This window comes from Dipodomys ordii, unplaced genomic scaffold (genome assembly GCF_000151885.1).
Source record: "Dipodomys ordii isolate 6190 unplaced genomic scaffold, Dord_2.0 Scaffold11, whole genome shotgun sequence".
Classification (NCBI taxonomy): domain Eukaryota; kingdom Metazoa; phylum Chordata; class Mammalia; order Rodentia; family Heteromyidae; genus Dipodomys; species Dipodomys ordii.
The window spans coordinates 18,639,188-18,653,102 of record NW_012267227.1 but is presented as its reverse complement, the minus strand read 5'-3'; the positions used below and the strand labels follow the sequence as shown (position 1 = coordinate 18,653,102).

Genomic DNA, 13,915 nt, shown 5'->3' with positions numbered 1-13,915 from the left:
GGGAGGAGCGGCCCGGGAGGGGGGAGGAGCGGCCCGGGAGGAGCGGCCCGGGAGGAGGGAGGAGCGGCCCGGGAGGAGGGAGGAGCGGCCCGGGAGGAGGGAGGAGTGGCCCGGGGAGGAGCGGGTCAATGAAACGGGAAAGAACTTGTTTATAGTCTGTATAAATTTCTGCACTTTTCTTTTCTCAGATGCCTGTGTAGATAGTAAATACTGCTTCTTGTTGTGCTGATGGCCTTCAGGCTGGCAGTGAGGGGGTTTTAGTGTGTTATGTGAAGTTGAAGTAGAGGGGAGCAAATCCTGGGAAAGCAATCCAGCGCCGCTGTGGCTGGTAGCGAGCGGGCGGGGCTCAGCCTCCTATGATGATGACTTTGTGTCTCCCTGTGCCAGAGTCGGGTTTGTGGGACGCTGAGCTCAGCCAGTAGTCTGCCTGTGGTCACCCTCACAGATGGTGCTGGTGAAAGTGGTTCTTGACAGGTGTGTCCCACAGACTGAGTCAGCTTCTTCGGAGGGGCAGTGCAGGCATGAAAAGTTTCAGAACCTTGGCGGTCTCGGTTGAGAGCCATTGTTTTGGAAAGTTGATTTTGTGTTTGGAGCGCCGCTGTTGGTATGGGACAGTGTTCTGAGGAGGCAGCGACGAGTCCTCATGGTCCCTTCCCTGCCCTGCGGCATTCAGTGCTTCAAGGGAAAAAGAAAAGGGTTAGAACAGGGAGGGGTCAACCCTGAGTCCATAGAAGCTAACGGCAGGGGACTGGGTGAGGAAGGAAGAGCACAAGCTAGAGGAGGAAGGAGTAGGTATTAGAACAGGAAGGAAGAAGATGTGCAAGGGACAGCCTGGTGGAGACTGGAGCCTGTGTCTTCAGTTTTATTCTTTATGTCCAACAGCAGTTGGACACACTGAGACTGTGCTGAATGGGAAAAAGTGGACGGTGGCTGGGGGAGCGGGGGAGTGTTGGGAGCTAGTAAACAGAACGCAGAGGATCAGTGGGACAGGTGCCCTGATGTATTGGAGTAGTCCTGACTGAGTGGCCAGGAAACTCAGCGGGACACACGGTAGGTCGTGGTCAGGGAGTGGCATGCTTGACCGGTGGCTTGGGAAGTGGAGTCGATCTGTGATGCCAGGTGCAGCAGGGCTGCTAACAAGAGCTCAGGTTTAGACAGGTTATCCATCTGGACTTGGAAAACACTCAAGTGGCGGGTGCATTGATGGGAATACCTAAGAGATTCGTAGCTGAACCCCAGATCTGACAGGCCATGACTGGATACGCTTGGCTTAGATGCTGAACCAGAGGAAGAGGATGAAAGTCTGGCCCTGTGACTTAAAGAAAAAAACAGCCAAAGCTAGAGGCAGTAGACAGCCTTTCTGAGAAGAGAAGGACGGTATAGGAGAGTCGTTGACGGATGGACAGAGTGGGTGAGGGTGAGGAGAGCAATAGGCTGGTGAATGGTGGGGGGAAAGGTGTGCTGCGTATCTCCTGCCTGCTGAACATAGAAAACAAGTCAGCCCAGTCGTGTGAGGAAGCTTGCGTATAACCTCCTGGACTAAAGAAGTTAAAGTAGTGTCAACAACAACTACATTTCCAGTAAGAGGCCAGGGGATCACTTCCTAATTCAGTTAGAGTGTGTAACACGCGGGAGCCGGACTATCCTCAGTAGCAGCGTAATTTCATAGGAAATCAAAGCAGGCGTGAAATGAAGGCGATGGGCCCTGACTAGTCGTTAAAGGGAGCGCAGAGAGACTCTTAGTGTTAACTGCTTGTCAGGAAGCCTGTGGAGGGAAGATGGGAAGGGAGGGACATATTGACAGGTGTTTTGGTGGCAGCAAAGTCCTCTGGTGCTATGTGCCATGCCGTTCCGTGCCAGAGGCCTGGCCAGCGCCTGGGCAGTGTGCGGGCTGTGGGAATGGAGAGCTTTGGATCTGGTTCCAGCCCTGCTGAGTGGCAGTCCATTTTAACAAGGCCCTCAGGGAGATTCATGTTTAAGGAGCACCGTGCAGCCCGGGGACCAGTGGCTCACGCCTGTAATCCTAGCTACCCAGTAGGCTGAGATCTGAGGATCATGGTTCAAAGCCAGCCTGGGCAGGAAAGTCTGTGAGACTCCTCAATAAACCACCAGAAAACCGGAAATGGCCCTGTGGCTCAAGTGATAGAGCACTAGCCTTGAGCTGAAGAGCTGAGGGACAGCGCCCAGGCCCAGAGTTCAAGACCCACAACTGACAAAAAAAAAAAAAAAGCGCTGCACAGGTCAGATGTAGTGCCTCATGCGCTTGGTAAATTATTATTAGCAGAATATTTGCCCGCACACATGTCTGTGTGTGCAGTGTTTAGATGGTGCTGTCCAGTAGGGGTTAAGATCACCACGTGGGACAGGCCAGACCTAGCCAATGGTTGGCCAAGATTGTGGCAGTCCTAGGCCAGTTATTTCTCTCTATTCTTTGGTTTCCTAACATTAGCATCCAGTAGATGCTAATGACTGAGTATTTTTGCTTTTTATTTTATTTTTTTGGTTGGTCATGGGGCCTGAACTCTGGGCCTGGGCGCTGTCCCTCAGCTCTTCAGCTCAAGGCTAGCACTCTACCACTGGAGCCACAGCGCCACTTCTGGCTTTTTTCTGCTTATGTGGTGCTGAAGATTCGAACCCAGGGCCTCATGCATGCAAGGCAAGCGCTCTACCACTGAGCCATCCTCCCAGTCCTATTTTTGCATTTTTAAGGAGTGCTTAGCACTGGTCTGCTGTGAGCAATTAGTTTATGTTGGTCACTGTTATGACTAAAAACTTGTGGTTCTTGTTTTATTGCAGAAAAGAAAGCAGATACAGGGAAATGAGACGTTTGCTATTCAATCCCAGTGAGAGGTGTAGGAGAGCCTGGCAGGGGGAAGCTGCCCTGAGCTAGGTCCAGCCCTGGACTGCCTTCTGTGCTTGGGTCATTGGGGCAGAGTTGCTGCTCAGTCTCAGCACTGGTGTTGACCTAGGTTTAAGCACCGGGGGTGTCTGAGTACTGGAAAGGTTCTGTGGACTGTTGGGGTCATGGGTTTACATCTCAGTTACTTGCCTTCCCCTTCTACAGAATTAGGATCATACCAAGCTTTGGGTGATGGTTAAATGAATTGCAGATGTATTTTCCTGCTACTGAAGGAGAGGGAATCTGTAAAAACTCCTTACGAGGTACTGCTAGAGAATTCATAGAAAAGAAATGCACATGGCCTTTACTGTGTGCCATTGTATGTAAGAAAAGTATCCATTAAGTCTATCCAGCCAGCCAGCCCACCTCCTGAAACACTTTGCCAAAGAGCAAAACACCTCAGATATTTGAATACTAATGAATCATATCTAAATACTGATCCTAGTAAATGCAGATGTGTGGATGTATAATCTTGTATGTGTTTAAGCAAGAAATAGTGTGTACTAGGCTTTTATCATAGTGAAGAAAAACATGTGGTTATTAGTGTTGTGTGTAATTATGGAAAAGTAGTTTCAAACATCCAAGTATCGTTACCTATAGGGCAGAGACCGACTACAAGTAGTAAGGTAGGATTAAGACCCAGACTAAGTCTGTGTGAATGAACTTTAATTTGTAAATTAGACTTTTTTTTTTGTCAGTCTCAGGGCTTGAACTCGGCCTGGGTGCTGTCCCTCAGCTCTTCAGCTCAAGGTGAGCGCTCTACCACTTGAGCCACAGCACTTCTTCCGTTTTCTGGTGGTTTATTGGAGATAAGAGGTAACAATAGAGGAAAAAAAGGGGCTTGGAAGGTGGCTCAGTGGTAGAGTGTTTGCCTTGCATGCATGAGGCCCTGGGTTTGATTCCTCAGCACCTCATAAGCAGAAAAAGCCAGAAGTGGCACTGTGGCTTAAGTGGTAGAGCACTAGCCTTGAGCTGAGGAGCTAGGGACAGAGCCCAGCCCAGAGTTCAGGCCCCACAGACCAAAAAATAAAAAGAGAGAGAGAAAAAAAAAGTCTAAAAAATCTGAACTTGATCCACAGCTGTTGATCTCAGTTGAGGAATTCGACCCTCAGGGACAAGTTGTTTAATTGATCCAGAAATTATCTGTTTTCAGCCATTTTGTTGTTAGTGCTGGACTTTACTTCTGAAGCTGGGTAATTTACATATGTGTTTTTATGTAATAGGATTGTGCAGATGACGTTAGAATTTTCATTTTAAAAGAAAATAGTCATTTCTTTTTCTAAAATGAAGTTGAAAGTCACAGAATTCTTGATTTGTGTCTCTTTAACAAACTGTAAAGGGCTGTGGGCATGGCACAATTACAGGTTTCTTGGAGAAATGTCTGCTTACAGAACTGTCTAGAAATCGAGGGCGGTGTTGACAGACTCCAGGAAGAGGGCACTAGAGGGATTTACTTTGCTTCTCTACAGAGCCTGTCATTTCCTTTCTAGGTACAAGGGACCGCTGCTGGAAGAGCAAGCCCTTAGCAAGGCGGCTGAGGGCGGCCTCTCCTCACCCGAGTTTTCAGAGCTCTGTGTATGGCTAGGATCTCAGATCAAATCCTTGTGCAACTTGGAAGAAAGCATCACGTCAGCCGGTATTGTCATTGTTTTTATCTTCCTTCTGTCTTTTATAGTTCCATCAGTAACAGGACCACTGCACAGAGAAAAAACGCATAAGCTGAAGAAGAATGTCGCTGAGAGATGCTAAGAATTTTCCTTCCATTTTATACAAAGCCAGCATGGATCCCTAGATTTGCCATAAAATTCTAAGCAATTACCTTGTATCTGCTGCCTTGATCTTAGTTTTATTCTTGAAAAAGATAGAATGAATTGGTTGTTTTACATTTGATGTAACCTTCCCCCACCTCCTCCATGCTAGCATGCTGGACACCCCCTGTAGCCCTGAGCTCCGCCTCCAGTCCTGAATGTGACTCATTGTGAATTTTTTTCCATACCTGTGGTCCTTAATTTAAACTATTTTCCCAAGCCTTTAACTCAGGACCTGTGTTCTTATAGGAATACTTTTATAAAGCTTCTTACCAGCTCTTACCACTTGGTTAATTCATCACCTACCATCTTTGTAGCAAATCTGTAGATCTTTGATAGAATTTTAGATACTATGATGAAAACTTAAACTGTTGGGTACCTGCTAGGGACCAAAATAGCTTTTCCTTCCAAAACTGTTCTTTTAGATTTTTTTTTCCTTGTGGAATATAACAGTTCACTTGAAGTATAATGTCTGGGTCCAGATATGATACAAGTGTCTACATAACTACATTATGAGGCTGAGAACATGGCTTAGTGGTAGAGTGCTTGCCTAGCATGCATGAAGCCCTGGGTTCAATTCCTCAGTACCACTAAGCAGAAAAGGCCAGAAGTGGCGTTGTGGCTCAAGTGCTGTCCTTGCTATCCTTGAGCAAAAGAAGCCCAGGGACAGTGTCCAGTCCCTGATTTCAAGCCTCAGGCCTGGCCTGAAAAACAAAATAAAACAAAAAATAGCTTACAGTATGAATTAAGCTTTGAGGCGTAATTAGATCATTATACTTATTGTCTGAATATATAGAAATACAGTGGAAATGGATCATTTACTCCGAAGCCAATTAATAATTGAAGCCTAGTAATAATTTTAATATTTCAGTTGTAAATAAAGTACTTGCAAGCACCTGTGGCTCACTCCTGCAATCCTAGCCACTCAGGAGGCTGAGACCTGGAGAACCAGAGTCCTGAGCCACTGAGAATGAGAGTAAGCCCTGAGTTCTCTCCCTGGTACTAGCACCAAAAAGAAAGAAAGAAAATTACAATCTCATTGTGGTGTATGATCTTAAGCTGACGTCTGTAGTCTTGTAAGGTGTTGCTTTCTATATGTGGAAATTACTTGGCTGTGTCTGCCTGAGCTTCGCAGTCATACAGCTCAGGGTGCAATGCGAAAGTGGAAACTTGGAATTGAAGGAAACTTGAAATCAGCCATTGCTAGGCTTTACAGAATTGGATTATATGGAAAGTGGTCACTAACTGATGTGTGTGCGCTTTCCTTTCTAAAGGGAGAGATGACCCAGAGAGCTTCCAGCTTGAGATTAGTGGTTTCTTAAAAGAAATGGCCTGTCCGTACACTGTGCTTGTATCTGGAGACATCAAAGACCGCTTAAAGAAGAAGGATGACTGTTTGAAACTTCTGTGTGAGTGTTCTTCCCTGCCTCCTATAAATGTACGGCTTTTCCTGAAATTTATACAGCTCATCACTGAAACATTAGCCATTTTGTGTATATAAATGCTTAATATTTTGAGTTAAGAATATCAAGCTGTCTTAGAAACGTTTATATAGGATTTGTTTAGATTCTACCAGTGAACCCTCTAACACTTGTATGGAGGATGATGCCCTATGATTATGTAGTATTTTGATAATTTTTCCTTCACCCAGTTCATCTCTTAGCATGTATGACCGTGTGGATAAAGTTGGTCACCTCCAAAGTCCTGCCTGACTTTCAAGTTCTCTGAGAAGTGGGCTGCTAATAGCAGCATATTATTAGATCTTGTTTGTAGTCATAGCCTTTGAAGGGTGGTTTTCTCAAAAACATACTCTGATCACCTGCTCTTCTATCAGAAAAACTGCTTTAGGCACTGGGAGTTTTTAAAAGGTAAAATTCTTGCCTTCAGGGTTCCTAAGTTTTTCAGTGTGAAGTTGAGCCGATATTCGCACAGTCACGGCAAAATTTTTTGTTTTTTAAGTTCTACAGACTGGTCACTTGATATTTTTTTATTTTTTTTGGGGGGGGGTGGTTGTTGGGCTTGAACTTAGGACCTGGACTCTCACTGAGGTCTTTTGCTCAAGGTGAGAACTCTACCAGAGTGCCAGTTCCTGTTTTCTGGTAGTTATTTGGAGATTAGAGTCTCACAGACTTTCCTGCCTGGGCTGGCATTGAACTAGGATCCTCACATCTCAGCCTCCTGTGTAGCTAGGATTACAGGCGTGGGCCACTGGTGCTCAGTCTTAATTTTATTGTTTTATTTCGGCTTCCATCATTCATCTTTTTGAGACTAATCTTTAGACTGACCTGTGCAGGTAGAGGACAGTGGTGCTGGTCTGCTGCTCAGTGGCTTGGCCCTCCGGGGCCAGGGCTGGCCGCTAGCTTCCCAGTGTGAGAACGCCAGCCATCCCCAGGGGCAGTGACAGAGCCTGTGCTCGGTCCCAGACAGTCTTTCCTCATTTCATGTTAAGTTTACTGTGTTCTGCAGCAATTGCTATTGTTGACACTTACTTTAAGTAAATTATTTCAGCAAAATGCTTTTAATTTGTCATACGTGTATTAACAGTATTCATTTTTAACATTTTTATAGTATTTTTAAGTACAGAGCTTCAAGCCTTGCAGATATTACAGAACAAGAAACCCAAGACTTCCCAGCTGGATCGGAGCAGCGATGTCCACAAGGAGGTTGAGGCCCTGTGCGATGTCCTGGGCGTGCCCTGGTCTGCCACCGATCTTCCGCATCTCCTGAGCCAGGTGGAGTTGAAGGTATTGCATTTGTTCTGCTTTTGTTTTCCTCACAATTCCCCATAATAAGACATCAGTGTGGGGGCTGGGAAGGTGGCGCAGTGGTAGAGCGCTTGCCTTGCATGCATGAGGCCCTGGGTTCAATTCCTCAGCACCACATAAGCAAAAAGCAACAAGCCAGAAGTGGTGCTGTGGCTTAAGTGGTAGAGCGCTAGCCTTGAGCTGAAGAGCTGAAGGACAGTGCCCAGGCCCAGAGTTCAGGCCCCACGACCGGACCCCCCGCCCCCCCCAAAAAAAGACATCAGTGTTTAAATAAAAGTGAACACTTTCCCTTTGGATGTATCATGCACACAGCATTGTAAGACAGGTTTGTCCTTCTGGGAGTCCACACGGGCAGAGCGGTTGCCTGGCTTGTGCGAGGCCCTGGGCTCGTCCCCCGCACCACACCCAGAGCAGAAGCTCGTCTTCACTGGAGCTGCATTCTGGACTGCGAGGGATCTAATTGTCTGTAGCTAATGTTCAGGAATCAGATCAGAATGAGCACGTGTCGTTGGGCTTCACCAGGGCAGAAATCACTGCAGTGTTACGATTGCTCTGGTATCCAGAGTTGCAGTACAGCATGCGGAATGAAGTAGTTTGCCTGCAGAGTCGATGGCAAGCTAACCTTTTATCAGCAGATACTGCAGTATGTCTCCTGTGGCAGGAAGCAGACACAGGTGTTGAGTGACTGTGTGTTGTTCAGGGAATGAGTATTAGAACTACCTCGAATCTGTCTGTGAAGGTCTACTTTACTTTCACAGGTTACTTATTGTCTAGCATTTCAAACAACACATCGAACAAGAGCAAGATTGCTCTTTAATTCAGTATGTACATTTGTACAACTTCTTATATTTACTTTTAGGTGAAGGAGGTTCTTTCTAAAGTGCAGAAAAATCATGTGGGGAAACCACTTCTGAAAGCTGACTTAAGTCCAGAACAAGCGGTGAGTCTCCCTGCCTCGCAGGGCATTTGATGGAGCATGCGACTGTCCTTGCCTGCTGCTACTGCAGTGAAATGCCAGAGGCAGGCTGACTGTACGGGACAGGTGCAGGCAGCAATGTGCTGATGGTGTGTGACCGCGTGCAGCTGTGATCGTGAGGATGGCCATGCAGTGGAGGGCGGGAGGTGGAAAGGTTGGGGACCCGCCATCTCCCTCCAGGGGTTCCCACCTCACCCTCAGAGTTCTGCCGCTGGCAGGATCGCCTCCCTGCCTCCCTGCCTCCCGCACCTCCACAGCACTGCGGAGCAGGGCAGAGCTGGGCAGAGCTCTGCGTCCCCGACTCCCGCCCCCGCCGGGCCCCACAGGGCGGGCCTAGAGTGACAGTCTAGCTTGTCTTCCAAATTATTTTTTAAATGTCTTTATTGAGATTAAGTGATTACATAAATTTCACAGTATTGTGGGATAGTGATTCTTAGCTAAGTCACAAACACATGTTAACCTTCACAAGGTGAATTGTCATTATCACGGTCCATAAAGCTTGTGAACTCTACAAACCTTGACACTACAGCTATTTCTTTCAAATCAGGTGATAGGTACATTTCTTTCCTTTTGCTCAGTGTCAGCTGTTCCCTCTTTCCCTCTCATTCCCTCTGTCCCATCGCTGCTCTTGAGTTGCTTAGTTCACTTTCACCGATGTCCAGTGCAGCTGATGGCCCCTCTGTTGGGTTTTCACCCGTTTCCCTCTGGTTCTGTGCCCTCCTCGCTTCCCGCTGATGTGCACATGGATATACCACATGTGGGGTCGAGAACTAAAGTCATCTAAAAACAATACGACCAGTTAAGAAGAGGTCCTTTGTTTCTTGAATCCTGTTTACTTTGTCATAGCTTGTTGCATTTTGAATTTAATATCTGCCTATCAGGGAGACCATGTACCGTTGGTCTTTCTGCTCTTGGCTTATTTTGCTCAACATGATTTATACTAGTTCCATTCATTTCTCTGCGAATGCCATTATTTTGTTCTAATGGCTGTGTAATATTCCATTGTATATAGGAACCACAGTTTATGGATCCATTCTTCTGTAGTGAGGCATCTGTGTTGTTTCCATATCCTGGCTATTGTGAACAGTGCTGCAATGAACATGAGGTGCACGTGTCCTTGTATCCTGGTTCCTGTTGCTCAGGGTAGATGTCTAGGAGTGGTTTGGCTGGATCCTATAGAAGGTCTATGTTTAGTTTTCTGAGGAGCCTCCAGACTGCTTTCCAAAGTGGTTGTATTAGTTTACATTCCCACCAGCAGTACAGTAGGGGTCCTCTTTCTCTGCATCCCCGCCAGCATTTGTTATTGTTTGAGTTTAGGGTATAGGCCATTCTGAATGGTCACCAAATTAATAAATGGATAGGTGTCCAGTGTGTCTTCAGAGCTACTTTGGAAAGGCCAACATGTTGAGAAGTTATTGGCATTTTCTCTCCTTACTGGTGCAGGCTACTTAGCCAGTTGTTAGTAGACTTAAGGTAATGATTGAAGGACTTGTTTAATACCTTCTGAATATCATACTCCATCCGGAAGTCTATTATGTCAGTGACCACACAGTGTCGGGTGAGAAAATGGCTCTTGAGTGCGGTGCCTCTTCAGTCACTAGGAAGGCCTTACTGCAGTTTTCAAGTTCTGTGCACAGTGAGTCTAAAGTGTATGGTTTTTGTCCCACTTATTTAGGAAAAGCTGGAGAGAATTAATGATGCCCTTTCCTGTGAGTACGAATGCCGGCGGCGGATGCTAGTGAAGCGATTGGACGTGACGGTGCAGTCGTTCGGGTGGTCGGAGCGGGCCAAGGTGAGACTGCTTCCTGCACTGTCCTGTTGTGCCTGGGTCTGCTGCCTGGGCTGCCCCCTGACCGTGCTGTCCCCGGACTGTGCCCTGTTTGCAAAAAGCCTTTGTTTAGGCCAGTGTGTGTGTGTGTGTGTGTGTGTGTGTGTGTGTGTGTGTGTGTGTGTGTGTGTGTGTGTGTGTGTGTTTCCTCGACAGTTTTGTTTAGGCCAGAATACCCTTATTGGAAGGGGCTGCCTGTGAGCCAGTGGGTAGAGTGAAAGCACACCACAGGAGCGGGCACCGGTGTAGAGACCTCTGGAAGGTTCTCCGTGTTGTTGTTTTGGTAGTTTTCGGGATCCAACCTAGGACCATGCACTTGCTGGACAAGCACTACCACGTGAGCTATGTCCTCCTGCCCTTTTGTTTTTTATTTTTTTATTTTTTAGATAGGATCTCGCTAACTTTGCCTGGCCTGGCTTTGAACTAGAGATCCTTCTGTATCTGCCTCCCCTGTAGCTGAAATCACACGTATGTATCACCACACCTGGCTCTGAACAGATTTTCTTGAAGTTCTTTTTTCCCCTAGTCCTGGGGAGTTGCACTGAGGGCCTCATGCTTGCTGGGCAACTCCTGTACCTCGGGAGCCCTGACTGATATTTCCTGAGTGAGAGCTGTGTGGGATTATTCAGGAGGAAGGGGGTGGTGAAGCGAGGGCTTTCCAGCTCTGAAGATCTGAGGATCAGGAGAGCTTCTACATCCTCCCTGCCCCCTGCACCGCGGCCTGGCAGTGCCCGGGGGCCAGCCCCTCCCGGCTGTGAAGGAGCGCCATCCTGGGCCTCCTGAGTAAAAATCACCAGAAAGGGACATTTTAACACCTAAGTCCTCAGCACCCTGGAGCGACCACCACGCAGGAAGCGGTTCTACACTGCTGGCCAATGCCCAGATGAACCTGCCGGTCTCAGTCACCAGAATATGTTTCGTTGCTGGATTAACTTTAGATTTTCCACCCTCCCCAGACCATTCCAGCAGGGTTGCCGAGAGGGGGACACTCTCTCCAGGGTCCACCTAGAAACTCTGTGCTGTTCACCATTCATTCTAGTCAGGCTTTCCCTTTCCCGGTATTGATGGATGCTTTTAAAAGACCTGCACTTGTTTTTGGTAAAACTTTTTAGCTGTGTTTACATTTTGTTAATATGAACAGAATCTTTTGTGTTTTTTTTCCCTGTCTTACTGGTGGTCATTATCATTATCTTTGGGTCTGTATTTTCCTTCTACATACAAATTGTCCTTGGGTATTTGGCTGCTTTTACTCTCTTCCGTCTCTTTGCTTGTGCATTACATGGTGTTTTCTTCTTCCTGAAGATTAGAATTGCTATTGCTCTTTAAATTCACTTAGTTCATTTTCACTCTCATCTTGGTTGTGTAGGTGAAGACAGATAACATAGCGAGGATTTACCAGCCTAAACGGTATGCCTTGTCACCCAAGACAACAGTGACCGTGGCGCACCTGCTGGCTGCTCGGGAGGACCTGTCCAAGATCATCCGGACCAGCAGCGGTCGCAGCCGGGAGAAGACGGCATGTCCCATCAACAAGGTCCGTGCTCCTCTTGCCTGTAAGGCAAGGGTGTGTGTGTGTGTACGTGTGTACACTGGAGCTTCTGTGTTTATAACTTAAACCACAGTTGTGTCTGAGCCATGGAGGGACTCAGGACCATCTTTATCAGTAGCTTCTCGGAGTGGTTGGCTATTCTGCGGTGAGGTCATAGGATTGAAAGGAATGGTTGCAGAGTGGCTGCTCCGAGTAGCTCCAGCCTGGGTTCCCGTGTCCGAGCTGTGGTTTCTGATGCTGATTTCTGGATCATGTCCCTAGCAGTAGCAGTAATGAGTGTAGAAGGCCAGTAGCAAAAAAGCCAAAAGTCAAGTAGACAGCTCATTTATAATATTTTTTTCTCACTCTGTCTACCTCATCTCCTGCTCTGGAATGGTTAGGCTTTTCTATTTTGTTTTTGTTTTGTTTAATATATTTTTAAGGAAATTATCCTTACATAGTGCTACAAAGGGTTTCAGTTCAGCATACCAGGTTATGACAGAGTGCCTTGATTCGTGATCGCTTTTGTGTTGCTGAGGTGGGCAGCCCTGCGTCCCTTGCTTGTTTGACCTTGCTCTGGGAGTGGTCTCTCTTCCCTAGAGTTATCTGGTGTCTTGCACTGGATTAGAACCTAAATATCATCTTGCAGGGTCAGGTTCTGGCTCCCAGTTTGTGTTATTCATCTGATTCTTTGAGGTATCTAGGTCAGTCCTCAGAGCCTCTCTCAGTCCCTGTCTAACTGAGGAGATCAGCTACACGGGCCTGGGAACATCAGCTCTTCCCTGCCATGTTCTGGAGATGAATTCTTTCTCTGTTTTGGGTTGTGGGACTGGAGATTGAACTCAGGCCTTCACATCTGCCAGACAGGCCCTCTATCACATAAGCCACACCCCTGGTCCTTTGTACTTATGTTACTTGGGGGATAGAGCTTTGCTTTTTGCCCAAACTGGCCTAGGCTACTGCCTTCTATTCTGTAGCTGGGCTTCTAGTCATGACTCACTGCACCAGTGGTTAGGATGGGATCTTGCCAGGATCGTGCTTGTTCTGCGCTCTGTGACCCTCTGATCTCCACCTCCCAAGGAGATGTTTATTTTCCTTATAAAGTTGAGTATCCCTTATCTGAAATGTTTAGGACCATAAGTATTTCAGATTTTGGATTGTTTCTTGATGTATTCACAAATGAAGTATCTTGGGAATGGGACCCATGTTGAAGCACACTGTTTGTTTCATGTCCACTCTGTGCACATAGCACATGTTATACCACGATTCCAGTGTGCTGTGCTTTCACTGCACTGACACGGAGGCCAGCTGTGGAATTTCCCATTTGGGAAGCCATGCCTCGAGGCAAGTTTTGGATTTGGGGGCATTTTCCATCTTGGATTTTAGGATTCAGGTTGTTACAGTATTATAGTGACCATGATTTTACCCGGTCTGAGCCTGAGATCCTCAGTCAGTATATGTGCTGCCAAAGCAAGCACATGATGAGATACTCAGAGGGAAGGAATAGTTGAGTGGGAATCCTTCCATGCCTTGGCTGGCTGCCTGGGGTTCTGGTGAGTTCTGCCACCTTTGTGTCTGAGGCGTCCACGTCCACGGAGGGGGAGCAGCCTTTTTGGGTGACCGGCGTCATGGCGTGGGCGCGGGCCGTCCAGGGCTGTCCTCCTTGTACAGTGGATGGATGTGGTTCGTTAGTGAGCACCGACAATGTCCTGTCGAAAAGAATTTCTTAGCGCGATGGATATACTACTTTTGTTACAGAACTTGGTGAACTTAAACAAATGAGAGAAAATTAACAAGCCCTTGAGTTTCAGACAGCCTACCAGATGGTTTAAAAGTAACATCACACTCTGAGGACTCTGTCATTTATTTCCAGGCTTCGTTCACGTCGTGTCTGGTGCTTTAATGTTAAATATCTGGCTTCTGTTTCTCTATGGGAACAATTGCTTCAGTGTCAGTTGGATTATGTAAATTTTAACTTTCAAGCTGTTGGAAACTGAAAGAAAGCGTTTCTTTCCGCAGGTGCTGATGGGGAGGGTGCCTGACAGGGGCGGACGGCCCAATGAGATCGAACCTCCACCCCCTGAAATGCCCCCTTGGCAAAAGAGACAAGA

The 13,915-nt window shown here is 47.0% G+C and overlaps 1 protein-coding gene across 1 annotated transcript in view; it reads left to right on the top strand.

Annotated features, from left to right (window-relative positions):
• Spred1 (sprouty-related, EVH1 domain containing 1) overlaps window positions 1–11,732 on the top strand; it is a 32,354-nt gene extending 20,622 nt beyond the window's left edge. Inside the window, exons 3-9 of the transcript XR_001174802.1 lie at window positions 4,390–4,535; window positions 5,982–6,116; window positions 7,276–7,451; window positions 8,332–8,412; window positions 10,124–10,240; window positions 10,663–10,744; window positions 11,643–11,732. The gene's annotated coding sequence lies outside the window, so the exon portion shown is untranslated. The remainder of the gene's footprint in view (window positions 1–4,389; window positions 4,536–5,981; window positions 6,117–7,275; window positions 7,452–8,331; window positions 8,413–10,123; window positions 10,241–10,662; window positions 10,745–11,642) is intronic.
• The last annotated feature ends 2,183 nt before the right edge of the window (window positions 11,733–13,915 follow it).